This window comes from Balaenoptera musculus, chromosome 2 (assembly GCF_009873245.2).
Source record: "Balaenoptera musculus isolate JJ_BM4_2016_0621 chromosome 2, mBalMus1.pri.v3, whole genome shotgun sequence".
NCBI lineage: Eukaryota > Metazoa > Chordata > Mammalia > Artiodactyla > Balaenopteridae > Balaenoptera > Balaenoptera musculus.
This window is the reverse complement of record NC_045786.1, coordinates 102,064,215-102,079,602: the sequence shown is the minus strand read 5'-3', so window position 1 is coordinate 102,079,602 and position 15,388 is coordinate 102,064,215. Positions and strand designations below refer to the sequence as shown.

At 44.5% G+C, this 15,388-nt stretch overlaps 1 long non-coding RNA gene across 1 annotated transcript in view; it reads left to right on the top strand.

The window, feature by feature from the left end:
• The window catches only part of LOC118891213, a 35,476-nt gene that overhangs the window by 18,048 nt on the left and 2,040 nt on the right, over positions 1-15,388 (top strand). Inside the window, exons 3-5 of the long non-coding RNA XR_005018910.1 lie at positions 4,685-4,824; positions 14,470-14,618; positions 15,034-15,148. This is a non-coding gene — a long non-coding RNA (uncharacterized LOC118891213). The remainder of the gene's footprint in view (positions 1-4,684; positions 4,825-14,469; positions 14,619-15,033; positions 15,149-15,388) is intronic.

Genomic DNA, 15,388 nt, shown 5'->3' with positions numbered 1-15,388 from the left:
TCCTAATAAATTACTTTCACATGCATCTTCCTCTAAGGCAGTATTGTTTCAAGAAACTTTTGTTTCAGTTATGTGGAGGGGTGTGTGTGTGTGTATATGTGTGTGTGTGTGTGTGTGTGTCTGTCTCTCTGTGTGTCTGTGTACTGGGTTGCCATATAACGTGCATTTCTTACTATGAAGCTAAAAAGTTTGAAAGCCACTGTCCTTTACCACATTAAACTGTCTTTCTATTTGTGTATGGTTCATAGACCTGGAAAGTCTCCCGGACGCCCCAGGATCAGAACTACAGATCAGATTCCAGGTCTTATTGCCTGTTTGAGCACAGCGACTTAAAATATACTGGATAAAAAATATCTTAGTCATGTGTCTAGGGAATGCCATCAACTTTGACACAACTGGCTAAGCTGTTCTTTGAACTTCTTTGGGCAGTCAAGCCTGCCAATTAGCTTCCAAAGTCCAGATTTCCCTTTGCTAAGGTTGATAAATGTGGTATAAAGGTCATGATGGTTGATTATTAATTTTTTTGTGGGCTAGCAGAAGCAGGAAGACCAAGTTTGTCTTGTAGCAGAGCCAGATGGTGTGCCTGAGCACGTGGCAGGGCTGCCATCCCAGAACTCTGGCCCTAGGCTTGGCTTAGATGGGGAGAGTGGGGTGTTCAGAATTGCTCTGCATTTACCCCCAAAGACAGTGCAGTTAAAAAGGAAAGAGAGCACATCACACACTCACTAGCAACCAATGAGACCTAGCTAAGAGGTCAGGCAAGTCTCTGTCGGTCAGATCTGCAGGAATCCTGGGGCAGGCCTGGCTGCAGGAATCCACTGGAGGCCATGAGTGGAAGGCAGAGAGCACCAATACCCAAAGTACGGTGGCGATGAGTTCTGGAAGGCAGTGCAGGGGAGAGGGCAAGACACCCATCTTCCCAGGAAAACCTTGCAAGCCCTGCCATCATCGTGTCAGCTGAAGATCCTTATTTGTCAGTACCTATGATGTAAGATTGGTTCCATATTTAGAAAACAACAAAAATATGTTGAAAACCCAATGGCATGATTAAGGAAAAAGGAGGAGACCTCAGCTTATCAAGTTTAGGATGAAGACTGCTGTGAGTTAAGAATTCATAGGGTCTCTAGTATTGTCCCAGGGAAGAGCCATGCTTTCTGGTTGATGTGACATTCTGGTTACCCCGAAGGTGTGCTGCAGTGTGGGGAGTGGTTGCTCGTCAGCACGGTCAAGGTCTGGTTGGAGGACCCTCAGATCTCTCCTGATTCCACACTCACTCCGCTGCCTTCTGATTATTACTCCAGGTAGGAGGTACGGATCATGGACAACTTCTTCTCAGCACTGGAAGGGCCTGTTCCCTACCCAGACTGAGTCCACTGGCTTTTGAGACTAAATCAATTTCATGTGTGTTTGGGGTATGAGAGTCAGTACCACATCCCCCCGAGGTGTTGACTCTCCAAGTTCCTGGCTGACCAGTCTGAGAGCCACGTGGGGCTCAGGACCCTGTGGGACTTAGCCTAAAGTGGGCAGTCAGATCTCACAGGCTCCAAGACCATGGAGGAGTGCCAGCTCCTGCCTCATCCTGAGGCTGAGCTGAGACCCCGGGGTTAGGCAGTACATGCTGATCCCTGACTGGGAGTAGCAAACCTGGACTGTTGGTGAGACTCTGAAGTCCAGCACGAAAGGGGTGTTCACATGGGGATGGGTGAGAGAGACCTGTGACTCTTGGTAGCAGAGCAGGCGTGGAAGGAAGATGGGGTGGGGTGGGGGTCAGTTTTGTCCTCAGTTTCTGTCTGGCCTGCCATTCCTAGAAAGTTAGGTGAGAAAGAAGTCTTTGGGCTCTGTCTCCAGGGGAAGCTCTGCTCAATTTCAGTGGTGACGAACTTCTCCCTTATTCGGGCTTCTCTGTCAGATGTCCAGGGTGGGATGGGTGGCTCCTATGAGGCCCAGTACGGGGTGATGTGGGGAGATCCTTGTGTCGTAGCACACAGGTAGTCAATGTTTTATTTATTTATTTAGGGCTGTGTTGGGTCTTCGTTGCTACGCGTGGGCTTTCTCTGGTTGCGGCGAGCGGGCGCTACTCTTCATTGCGGTGCGCGGGCTTCTCATTGTGGTGGCTTCTCTTGTTGCGGAGCACAGGCTCTAGGTGCACAGGCTTCAGTAGTTGCAGCACACGGGCTCAGTAGTTGCGGCATGCGATCTCTACAGCGCAGGCTCAGTAGTTGTGGCGCATGGGCTTGGTTGCTCCACAGCATGTGGGATCTTCCCGGACCAGGGCTCGAACCTGTGTCCCCTGCGTTGACAGGTGGATTCTTAACCACTGCGCCACCAGGGAAGTCCCATATTCAATGTTTTAAACCTTATCATATTCATCCAGTACTTTCGAATAAGTCTTACACTGTAATTGTTGCAAGGATACACCATTTTTTTTTTTCCACCAAAGCAGATTCTAATTAATCAACAGTATGCTGATGAAGCATCTGTAGGAGAAGCACTGGGCTGAACACTGTAGTAGATTAAAGATTTACAGCATAAACTTAGTCCTTGCACTCAAGGAATTTACAATCTAGCTGCAGAGATCGGACATGTCAATGAAACACCTAGAAAACAACAGTTTAAAAAAGTACTCAGCTAAGTGTTATTTGCATCTCCTTTCCACCCTTTCCACTGCATCTGCCCCATGGGGAGGCTCTCCCTTGCCCCAGGTGGTGGAACCCTGGAGACAGTGGACAGATAATAAGCATCTTCCCTCCGTGCCCCACCCCCTCCTCATGCTGTGGGACTTAGTCCCCTATCTTCCCATTGGGCTTAGCACCCATGGCTGAGAGTAGGGTTTTGTGTGGAGATAATTCCAGAAAATGGACCCTGCAAAGGGGATCCTGCCCAGATGAAAATAGGTTTAATTCTTCGATCATCTTCTGTTAAAATTGGATGGGTTAGGTTAGTTGAATGGTCAGAGGGACAATAAAAGGCCATCAGGAGACCCAGGTGTGGACTTCCTGGGGGCTCCTCTGGTTGTTTTGCCATGTTCTCTCACTATGCTTTAATACCCATATTCTTAAAATAAACATCCCCCCTCCCCCACTTGTGCTAATGCTTGTGGGTAGAACCATTTTTTTTTTTGGCTGCACCCCGCGGCTTGTGGGATCTTAGTTCCCATCGAGGGATCCAACCCGGGGCCCCAGCAGTGAGAGTGCCGAGTCCTAACCACTGGGAAGCCAGGGAATTCCCCTGGGTGGAATCATTCGTGTATGATCCTTTGAATCAGACAGGTTCAAGGGAGTGACCAAAGCATTACTGGGACCAGCTTCTGCTGTTGGGCCAGGCTTTCCCAACAAGGGTTCCAGGAGAGAATGAAAGTTTGTAGAATATTATGAGAGTGACTATTTTCTCAATTCTCCCAAGGACGGTACATAGCTGGTACCATTCCGGAAGCATAAGAGATAAAAGTTAATTCATTACATATAATAGATGCCTTAGGGCTTAGTTCTCTCATGGAACCCAGATTGAGAAGGGCTGCTCCAGGCCCATGTGCCAAGGTCTCAAGCAACACCTGAGCTCCTTCCTTTTCTTGACCTGCCTTGGTTGCCACAACTGACCCATAATGGCTTCTTGAGTCATGAGTTTTGATGATGTAGACTAAGTATAATTGGAGTTCGAAGGAGAGACCAGAGATCTGTGGGTGGTAGTATGCTGAGTTACAACGTTTTTAGGTGTGCTAAGTTCCAGTATTGACCTACAGTAGGCAGTGAGCTGGGAGGGGGGAGCAGATCCTCAAACTTTGCTCTCTCCCTCCTTCCACACTGGGAGCTCCCGCAAGGCAGGGTGGCTCTGAATGGCCGTGCATTTGAGTCATGATCTTCCTCTATAGTATGGAATTGGAAAGCCTCCATTTAAAAAACACACTTTAGATCTGGTAAACAGTGATTTAAGTGGCAAAAGTGAAGAGAGTATGCCTCTCCCATCTGATACATAAATCCAGAGCTTTTATGATTTGGCAAGAGGAGTCAAGGTGTTGAGTAAATCTGGAATTCTTCAGGACAGAGGGGTAGATGGAGAGGATAAAAGTGCCCTGAGCTCACCAAGGCACGAGTAGAAACCTGTTGGGACAAAAGAGCACAGCTGGCTGGCCCGCCCGCTGGGGGCAGCGCTAGGGTGGGAGGAGGCCTGGGAAATACTGGAATGTTGGAGCTTCAATCTTTGGGAAGGCATTTTCTCTGAATCAGTCTTGGCCTGGACATTGCCTGACTCCTGTGCTTTGGAGGTTGCCGGGGGGACAATACATTCCTCCAAGATTCTGGTTTCTCCCCTGCCTGGACCAGGCAGAGCCTAATTTTCTTGGACCCCTGGAGGCTGCCGGAATAACTCCGTCTCTGCTTCTCTGCCACTAATGTGCACTGAATCCTGCTTGAAACCCCTGACTTTCCTCTTTCGCTAGGGACCCTTTCTTTCTCCCCTGCTGGATCCAGGAAGGGTGAGAGGTAGCATTAAAACTTGCTGTGCTGCAGCCCCAGCTCATGGGGCTCTGTCTTTGTGTAAAGACCCATTGACTTAGGGTTTCTAGTGTCACCTATAGAACTATTCTTATTCTAGGTTAGGTCTCTCTGCTGTATGTTCTTATAGACTTCTCTTTTGAAATACTTATCGTGCTACTGATGGTTGGTTTAACATTTGTTTTCCCTGACAGACTATGAGCTCCACGAGATCTGGAATGGAGCCTGTCTTGCCCACTGAGATATCCTTATTACCAAGTACAACAAAATCATCCTGGGCATTTCAAAGAGGGAATTTAAAACAGGGAATTGACTACACAGGAAGTGCACAGAGGTGAGAAGCTGAATGCTACTACCACGAGGGCTCGAAGGACACAGGAGAGGGATGGTGTCGCCAGAATCAGAGGCTGAGGCTGTCCCATGGCTGGGACTGGCAAGGCCCCTGGAGGGAAGGGCTGTCTGATGGGGAGCTGGAACCACTATAGGAAAATGATGCTCAACACAGAGAGAGAGAGCCAGCAAAAAGAATCTGGCTTCTCCTTACTTCTCAGCCTCCAGTCTCTTGCCAGTGCCTCCCACTGGCCATTCCTGCTGGAAGATAGTTGGCAAGGATAAACAGGAAACTGTTTTTAGGAGAAGGACAGGGAAGAGATCCGAGAGCAAACAGGCAATGACTGGTACAGTATGAACTAATAAGTATTTGTGGTTTGCATGAATGAATAGGCATAGAGACATGCATTAAACATTGGCTGAACAATAAAGTTGTCACAACCCTCCTATTCTCAGCCTGTCAAAATAATTCCATCCCTCACTTTTCTGCTACTAGTTGCCACAGATATCTTCTTGAGACGTGAGTTTGGACAATGTAAATGAAGTGTAATTGAAGTTCAAAGGAGAGACAAGAGCCCTGAGGCTGGCAACTTCATTCTGAAGCACTTGAATTTAAGTGTTTCTCTTCTGCTGGGAGTAGCCAAAATACTAGTAAATATGTAGGCCATTTAACATTACCCAGTTTGAAATCCAGCCTAGTTTTCTTGAGCCTCAGATCTAACGGCTGCAGGGATAGTGTGCCTCAAAATGACTCGAGGCACCATTTGCAAGGCGAAGACCTAGGGTTTCGGGTCACTGGTGCCTTTTTGGATGCAGAGGAGGCTGCAGTTCACAGTATGTCCACGAGAGGGCCGCAGGGCCTCCCCTCGCAGAGTCCAGACTGAGCTGAGACTTGGTGCCATATCCATGCCTTGGCTGCCTGTGGTGTCTACTCTTAGGTACCTCACGTGTTGGAGTACATCTGGGGATGCAGAGGCTGCCCTGATTCCAGAGGGAGGAATTTCCTTTTCACTTCCCTTATTTTCCCTTTCACTGGTTCATTTTATGTTTAATAACAGTTGATTTGAAAAATGTACAGGTGGGGAAATCGAAGTAGGCCTGTGGTTGTGTGTGTGTGTGTGTGTGTGTGTGTGTGTGTGTGTGTGTGCGCGCACACATGCACACAGACCCATATGTACATTTTGAAGGTGGGGTATCAGGAAGTGGGGATAATTCTGGTTACCAATTCATGCTTGAACCTGCAGCTTAAGTATTATTTAATGTAGAAATTCAGAACTGGGAAAAGACCTTGGAAATAATTTAGCACCCCCCTCATTTATAGCTAAAGAAACCAACCAGCCTTTGCTGCTTGCAAGATGCCTGGAAGATTCAGAATGCAGTTAATAAGTAGAGTTATTAAGGGGTTCGTGGTAAGATTTTATTTCAATATTCCATCCTTGCTCCCCCTTTCTTGGGCCCAGCCTGAGCCTTGACAGCAGCACCAAAGCACAAAAAGGCATCTTCCAGTTTTCTATTAAAAATGCTTGGCTCTCTGGTTTTAATCCCATCTTTCGCCTGTGGGGTCTTTCCAGACTCTATTGAACCAGAGGACAGAAAGATCTGACACGGTAGGAAAATTATCCAGGAAGACGGTGGAACGAGTAGAAACCCAGTCAAACTCCTAATCACAAATTCTACTGAAATCAATCAGAAATTTTACTAAAGAATTTTCAGTAGCAGAGCAGACATCAGTCACTAAGGTAACTTAAGGGAGAATGCAGTAAACTGGAAAAATTAAAGCGGACTCCCTGAAAAAGTTTCATTACTCCAAAAAGACCAAAGAGTATACAGAAAACTTCTTAAAAATTAATTCTGCAGAAGAGCAACTGTAGGGAACCACGCAGAGAATTCAGAAACTGGTTGGAGCCTTTTTTCAAAGAAATGAAATGGACTCTACATCCTCTCAAGTGAGTGAAGGTCAGACTGAAAAAGAATGAAGGTAAAGATCATTGCAAAAGACAGACTGAAAATATTGTTTCAGCTGCACACAGCAGAAATGGCACTTAAATAAAAAGAAAACCTGAGCAATATAACCAGAATTTTAAGAAACTGAGAAATGAAACATTTCGGGAAAGCAGATCTGGGGAGTAGAGTTCAGCATTGCAATTTCTGAATAGTTAGGCTTCCTGAATAAGCAATCAAAATCAAAGGCACGCAATCAATAATTAAAGATGCAATAATACATTTTCCCAGAACCAGTAAGAGATTGGATCTGAAATAGAGGAGTCATATGGTCTAATAGAACACGTATGAACATTTGAAGAGTGACTTCAACTTAGAAGACAGTTCTCCTGTTGCAATGACCATATGGTTTTTTTGTTTTGTTTTGTTTTTTTAAATTTTTAAATTTATTATTTATTTATTATTTTTATTTTTGGCTGTGTTGGGTCTTTGTTTCTGTGTGAGGGCTTTCTCCAGTTGCGGCGAGTGGGGGCCACTCTTCATCGCGGTGCGCGGGCCTCTCACTATCGCGGCCTCTCTCTTGTTGCGGAGCACAGGCTCCAGACGCGCAGGCTCAGTAGTTGTGGCTCACGGGCCCAGTTGCTCCGCGGCATGTGGGATCTTCCCAGACCAGGGCTCGAACCCGTGTCCCCTGCATTGGCAGGCAGATTCTCAACCACTGCGCCACCAGGGAAGCCCGACCATATGGTTTTTATCCTTCATTTTGTTAATCACACTCATACATCTTTTCTTTTGATCTTCACAACAACTGTGTGAGGTGGACAGATACTATTAATCTCTCATTTTACTGATAGAAAATAACCTCCGAGTGGCTAAATGATTTGCTCGAGGGATAGAACTAGTAAGTGAAGAGCCCTAGGTCAGGTCCGGGTCTTGCTCTCCAAAGTGTGAGGGTCATATACACATTTTAAACAATAAGGAAACCACATCTGCGATAACAAACAAAAAGAGAAGAGTGCTTTTAAAAGTATGAAAATTAGAAAGACTATTGCCTTTTCTAGTAACAAAAAAAGAGCTTGGTGTGTATGGAACGTTAGCACCAAGAATGAGAAAGAGAGAGAGAGAGAAAGAGAGAGAGAGATTGTTCGTTCTTGACCTTGCCAAACTGCCCTTCATATGGGATGCAACAGAGACTCGTAAGCTCTTCAAGGTCTTAGAAATCTAACCAGTCACTCACCTTATTCCAATTGGCTCTAGGGACTGCTTCTAACGGAAGTCTGCATTAAACACAGAAACCTAAGCAGATACGGTGGCAATTGATGTACCTACATTGACACATCATCGCCTAGAACCAAAAACCACTCTAATAAAATAAAAGCTATTAATTATCCCCCCACCTGCAACTGTAGACTTGTGTATGTTGTGTAAGGAAGTATGTGCAACTGTGTACTGCTGTGTTTTGTGGAGACAAGCAGCGCTGTCTGGAGTGTGACTCTGACCCTGGGCTCCTCTCTCTAAGTTGCCTGGCAGTGAGCCAGCTCTCAATGTCCCACAGGACTCGAAGTCTCCAAGGTCTGGAAACTGCCGAGGCATCCCAGAGAATCCCCCTAGACAGTGGGCACCTAAGATAAGAACTGCTTGGTGTACGTAAATAAAATGTCTCATCCCCAGGTGAGGCCACTTTCATAAACATCTCATAAAACAGAAGCGTCCCAGGGGTGTGTCCGAGCCCTCTGCGGCTCTTCTCCGTGGCACTTGCCTTTCACTTGCCCTGGCACACCTCTCCACAGAACACGGGGACGCAGGGACCTGGCCCCGCTGACCCTGCTCCCGTGAATCCCACCTGCATCAGGGGACACTGGTGGGTGTCCATCCTGAGCCCTTTACAGAACAGCTGTGCTGTCTTAGTTCAGATCCTGAGGAAATACATGATTTCTGTAGATAAAGGGACAAACTCTCTCCTGTGACTCGCAGTGTGGAAGTCCATTTCAGCTAGCAGAGGAGAATTTACTGTTTCATCTCATAACACATGTATTTTAATTATTCCCACTACCAAACTGAACAAAGCCCTAGAGTTAAATTTAAAGTAGAACGAGGATTTTCTGAAGACCCTGTATAATAAGTGAAGTGAAATATTAAGTGAAGTGAGTCAGACAGAGAAAGACAAATATCGTATTATATCACTTACATGTGGAATCTAAAAAAACAATATAAATGAACTTATTTAAAAAACAGAAATAGACTTGCAGACGTATAAAACAAACTTATGGTTACCAAAGGGGATAGCGGGGGTCGGGGGGGGGGAGATAAATTAGGAGTTTGGGATTAACATATACACACTACTGTATATAAACTAGATAAACAACAAGGACCTACTGTATAGCACAGGGAACTATATTCGATATGTTGTAATAACCTATAGTGGAAAAGAATCTGAAAAAGAATATATATATATATACATAATATATAAATACATACATATAACTGAATCTTTTGCTGTACACCAGAAACTAACACAACATTGTAAATTAACTATACTTAAATTAAAAAATGGTTAAAAAATAAAGTAGTGCAAGGATTTTCTGAAGACCTGTATAATAAGTTCCAGCCATATCGCCCCATTCACAGAACCTGAATGACAGCTAATTACTTTTCTTACTATTTTCAATGGGAAAAATTTTTTAGATCTCTTTCTCCTCAGGTCTCCTGAATAATGGGGGTGTATTTTCTCTTTAATGGCATGGAGAGGGCCCCTCTGCTGCTGACTTTATTGATCGGGTTTGAGCTAATGGTAGTGGTTTGTTTGAAGTAGATTTTTGTATGTGTTTGTTTGAGGTAAAATTCACGCCAAGAGACAGGTGAAATAGTCCTCTGGGTTCTCGCTGTGACCAAGAAGGTTTTATCCTTTTTTATTCTCCTTTCTTTCCTTTGGGAATGAAAATAACACTTAAAAATCTTAGTTGGCTTTGTAGTTGGTCCAATTATTGGAGTTCAAACAAATCTCATCAATGACATCACTGGGTTTAATATGACTACATTTATATGATGACAAGGACCAGTTGTATTTAAAAAACATTTATTTTTGATGAAAACATAAATACTTTTTAAAGCACTCTGACTTTCTTTTTTCTGGTAACTGCTACCTGAAAATATCTCTGAATACTGTCCATAAGGGAAAATATTTTGAAAAAAGTGAAAAATTATGTGAGAAGGTATAGAAATCACATGCAAATAAAAAAGAGCCAAAATATATAGCCAGTATGTGTGTGTGTGTATGTTTGTGTATATATAGATATACACACACATATAACTATATGTATATATAATATGCCATATACTTTCTTCCTTCTGCTCTGCAATAGAGAATATTATTCTTGTCTTGTATACTCAGGAACACAATTAGTAATGACATATTTCTAATGATCCCCTAGAAAACTTGATAAGGTTGACTAAGGGTAGGAACCTGTAATTAAGCTTTGTCTTGGTGGCACGAAATAAAGAAGGTGGCACAGGAAGCTGAGGGCAGGATCCACTATCTCTTTCTCTACCCTGTGATTCTATGTGGTTCTTGCAAAGCCACCCTTAGGCTGATGACAGTAGTGACAAGGATGTTGAACCTGGAGATGAATCAGAATGAGGCCTAGAGACTGAAATCTCAAGAGCTCTGCACCCAGTAGAACAAGGAGGAAAATTCCAGTCAACCCTTTCTTTTTCTTTTTTCAACTTCCCCACATTACAAAAAATTATTTTTTTAAGTGTTTTTCTGGGAGGAATGATTAGAATGTCCAGGGTGGAAATGGGGAGAGAAAAGTGGTAAAAAAGGCATTTACTATAAAGGGAGATGCAGAAAAAAAAAAAAAAATGGAATTGCTCTGTGGCTGGTGGAGTTCTTCCAGCTCTATCTATGATAAAGACAATGGACAATTGGGGATTTTCCTTCTGGACAATTATTACTACGCTACTACTGTGATCAGAAGCATTGCCGCTGTGGATGCCTTTGAAGAGAGTTATTATTGAGAATCATTTGTAATGGGGTTTTGCTTCTAGTTATGGAAAACTTGATAACCTAATTTATAATACAAATGATTAAAAAGGCCAAAAAATCTTTAATGTCAGAATTTGTTAAATGATGTATTCATCATAAATACCAGTATCTTTCTAACTCATGTGCCTTGCTTGGGCATATTGAATGTGTAACCTGTGATCTATCTGGACTGAAATAGGCCGTGTTAAGACAGCATTCTGGAAGAGACTTTTTTCTCCTGCCCACTACTAACCTGAAGTTTTACTGTAGTCATTTCTAGAAGATATTCAACAAAATTTCTTAGATTGATTGCAAGCATAGTTCAACATTTATTAATCTGTTAGCAGGGAAACTAAGGAGTGTGCTGGTCCAGAAAGGGTATGAAAATGGAGGGTTTTAGAGTTGGCAAACAATGCTTATGTAAGCAGCTAGTTTAAAGAACTATGAAAGGTTGCAGTTTCATTTCAAAGGTCACCAAAATATCTAGTCTGCATTGTTTGTTGGAAAGGAAGCCCACATAGGATGGCCTGAGATGACAGGCGTGCAGACTCCCAGGCCCGGTGAAAGTAACACATCTCAGAAGCAAATGACAAGGGGCTGCAGTATGGCCAGTAATGGAAAAGCAAGATTTCACCCCCAAGTTACATTAGGGCTAATAACCAGCAAGCATGAATGGCACTGAGCCTCCAGGGGGCCACCAGGTAACCAGGTCTGAAGTTTGAGCTGCCCAAAGCCAGTGGTTTTTCTCAAATGCAGACAAATATGTCCATTTCTTAATTTTGGGACACTTTTTTTTTTTTTTAACTCCTTTTGACAAAAGGCTTTTTGACTTGAAACTGATTGAGAATGACTAAAACAAAATAGCTTGGATTCTGTTTCAACCCGCACTGGTCTGACACCACCTGGTGTACTGCAATCCAATTCTGATACTAACCCCCTGGAGTTACTGCAGACCACACCAGGTGGGAACTCAGTCCTCCAGAAGACTGCCCCCACTTCAGATGCCAGGCATACTTCGGGGGTTCCCAGGTCACCCACACTTTTGACCAACAGGCTACAAATCCAGGAGGTTCCCATGGCCCCCTCAGTTTTGTTAGTTCTCTGGAATGACTCCTGGAACTCAGGAAAGCACTATCTGATTACAATTTTATTATAAAGGATACGGATCAGGACCAGCCAAATGAAGAGACACATGGGGCAAGGTCTGGGAGGCCCCCGAACGTAGAGTTTCCCTGCCGTCTCCAGGGCAATCAGGACAGGTCACCCTCCTGGCACATTGATGTGTTCACCAACCAGGACGCTCCCCTGAGCTTCAGTGTTCAGCTTTTATTGGGGCTTCATTACATCGATGTGACTGATTAAATCGTTGACCAGGTGACTGAATGCAGTCGCCAGTCCTGCTCCCCACCCGGGGAGTAGGGCTGGGCTGGTCGCACATCATTTAAAGACCTAACCTTCTCATCGGGTGGTTGGTCTTTCGGGTGACCAGCCCCCATCCTGGAGACCCCCTGAGTCAGTTAGGAGACCCCCTGAGTATCTTACTAATATAAACTCAGGTATGGTCCAGGGGCTCAGGAATAACAATATCACTTGGGGAATTCCAAGAGTTTTAGAAGCTCTGTGCCAGGAACCCGGGACAAAGACCAGACGAATCCTTCATTATACCATAGCATGGGAATATAGGTAAGGTAAACATGTTTTGACATAATGAACTTTAAATGTCATATAGGGGGTTCTGATACATTTCCCAAAATGGAACCAGCATGATCTTTTCAAGCCAATATCTAGTCATGTCAGCCCCTGCTTGAAACACTTCAGGGGCCTCTTAATGATCTTAGAATAAAGAGTAAAATCCTTAACCAGGTCTCTGAGGTCCTGTGTGCTCTGGCCCCTGGTCTCATGGCCAGCCTCGGCTACCACACCCCTCTCCCTTGCTCTTAGGACCTGGCATTTTAGTTTCTTGAATGTAGATTGATTGTTAGGTCTAATCATTCTGCTGGAAAGTTATAGGAAACAGACACAGAGAATTAAGTAAATTTTACCTGAGCACACACAGCTAGTTAGTAAAACAGTGGAATTAGAATACCGAACTCCTGGGCTTTCCTGGTGGCGCAGTGGTTAAGAATCCACCTGCCAATGCAGGGGACACGAGTTTGAGCCCTGGTCCGGGAAGATCCCACATGCTGCGGAGCAACTAAGCCCGTGCGCCACAACTACTGAGCCTGCGCTCTAGATCCTGCGAGCCACAACTACTGAAGCCTGTGTGTCTACACCCTGTGCTCCGCAACAAGAGAAGCCACTGCGATGAGAAGCCCGTGTACTGCAACTAGAGAAAGCCCACGCGCAGCAACAAAGACCCAACACAGCCATAAATAAAATAAGTTAATTAAAAAAAAAAAAAGAAGCTTTAAGAATACCAAACTCCTGACCTCATATTTAATGGTCCTTTCTAGTCTACCCCTGAATTGGCTCACATTTGTGAGCAAATGAGTAGAAAATTGTGTTGACTATCTCTCTACCTAACAAAGTGTGTGGAACCACAGCAAACATTTTCCTATTAGTTTCACCTCATTAGATTCTTGGACTGCAGGAATGGGAAGAAGCAATTAATAGCAATAAACTCAACTTTTCTTAACTAACCTTCAGAGGTTCTGAGCAAAGAGACAAAAACCCAACTCACCCGAAAGCTCCAATTAAAGGGAACTTGACTGCATACCCAGATGTTAAAATTGCTGCCAATCACCCCAAGTTTCCTCTTCAGTGTCCACTTTGTGAAAAGTGCCTGGTAAATTCATCCATATCAGACACTGATAGGTTCATACCTTCAGTTTTTATTAAAATCAATGCAAAAAAGACCTCGGTTTACCCACCTGAGATAAGAAAGGGTTCTAAAACTATCTTATTATGAATGACTTGTTTATGGACACCCAAGAGGTTCCATAAAAGATGAAATACAGATATAATTTAGGGAAGATGGGAGATGAAGTTTAGGGTTTTATGAGATTAAAAGAAAGGATGCAGAGAAAGTTTCCAGCTTTTCTAGTAGATCAGACGGATGACTGAGGTCTCGATTATCTTGATCTATCACCAGCAGTCCTCATGTTGAAATGAATAAAATAGAAATGATTAACCCAAAAATAGGCAGGTCATCTGACCAAGAGGAAGAATAACCATCTGCCGAGAGGACCTGTCCTACTGAATCTTCTGCATCTCCTCTAAGGTTTAAAGACATTTGTCTTTCTCATCAAGCTTCTCCAGTGTCCTTGCTCAAGCCTTCCTGCCATAGACACCTGCTTCCTTATTCCACATTCACACAAATCCACCAGTACCGTGTTTCATGACTTAGAAGAGTTTTTCCCTTTTTAATGAGGATGCACTCAGGATGAGATCTGCAACAGCAGCGGTTTTAGAATTAATCATTCTCCTTGTTTGTTTTTAAAGCCCAAGTTAATAACTCCTTCAAAATAAATCTCAAAACTGAGTAGACCAATTATAATCAAAATTCTGGTGCATAGCCTTGCACGTCACAAACCACTGCCTTCCCCAGGTGTGCTTCTGAATCATTATATATTGTTTTCTCAATCTGTTCGTGTCATTAATAGAGGCAGATGGAAAAGCAGCTTAGCTCTTTGTCCTTTTCCCCTGTTGGCTCCTGCATTAGTTGTCTTCTTTTTGCCCCTTCAGACCCACTTTCCACCCATCCACTCCCAGCCAGGGAGGCTGGTGCATATGGACATTATCAACATACTCTGATGCCTCCAGCTTCTGGTTGGGATCGGCTGGTGGAAAGCATTAGCAGGACATGGAGATGGAGGGCTCAGAGGAAGGTGCAGGTATTTACTACACCGGTTTGTGCCCTTCCAGTTCAAGAGGGATACCTGCATCCCACTTCCCATGGGTGGCCCTTTTCTTGTAGCTACTCTCTGGGTGCCCCAGAGCTCCCTTTCTGAGACTCTTCAAGCCAGAGGTGGTATCCATTGCAGTATCCATTGCTGGATACTGTAAAATTCAAAAATTCCAAATTCAAATACAAAAATTCTTCCAAACCGGGAGTTCTCCAGTGTATGATCTCCTCCAAAAGGGAGAGTCACACACGAAAAAGACAAATACTAGACCTGAATGTAGACTAGAGATAGCTAGTGGTTGAACCTTGGGTGTCTCTAGCAATGCCTTTAGGGCCCACAGGGTGGTTCTTAGTCTGTAAAGTGAGTGGGATAGGCCACATTTACAAAGTACTTTCCTTTATAGGAGGAGAAGGGGAGAAGGTCCTATTTGTCCCTCCTTGCTGCCCTGATGGGCAGGGTTTCCTCCACGTGGGACAGAGCCTGGGGGCTCTGGCTGTCTCTCCTACGCAAAGGATCAGGTAAGTGAGATGCGGGGGGCCTGGAGAGATGGGAGGGTTGTGCTTGTGTGGACACAGCTGAAGTTCCTTCCCTCGCCTGAAGGGGTCAGCAAAGGCCCAGGAAGGGTAGACACATCTTGCCTCCCAGGAGAGAGAAAATTCCCGATAAGCCATCAGTTCCCAAGGGATAGGCCCTAACTAGCCACTGTGTGATTTCTCTGCTTGGGTGTGGACCGATCCTCCCACAAGGCTCCCCTAACT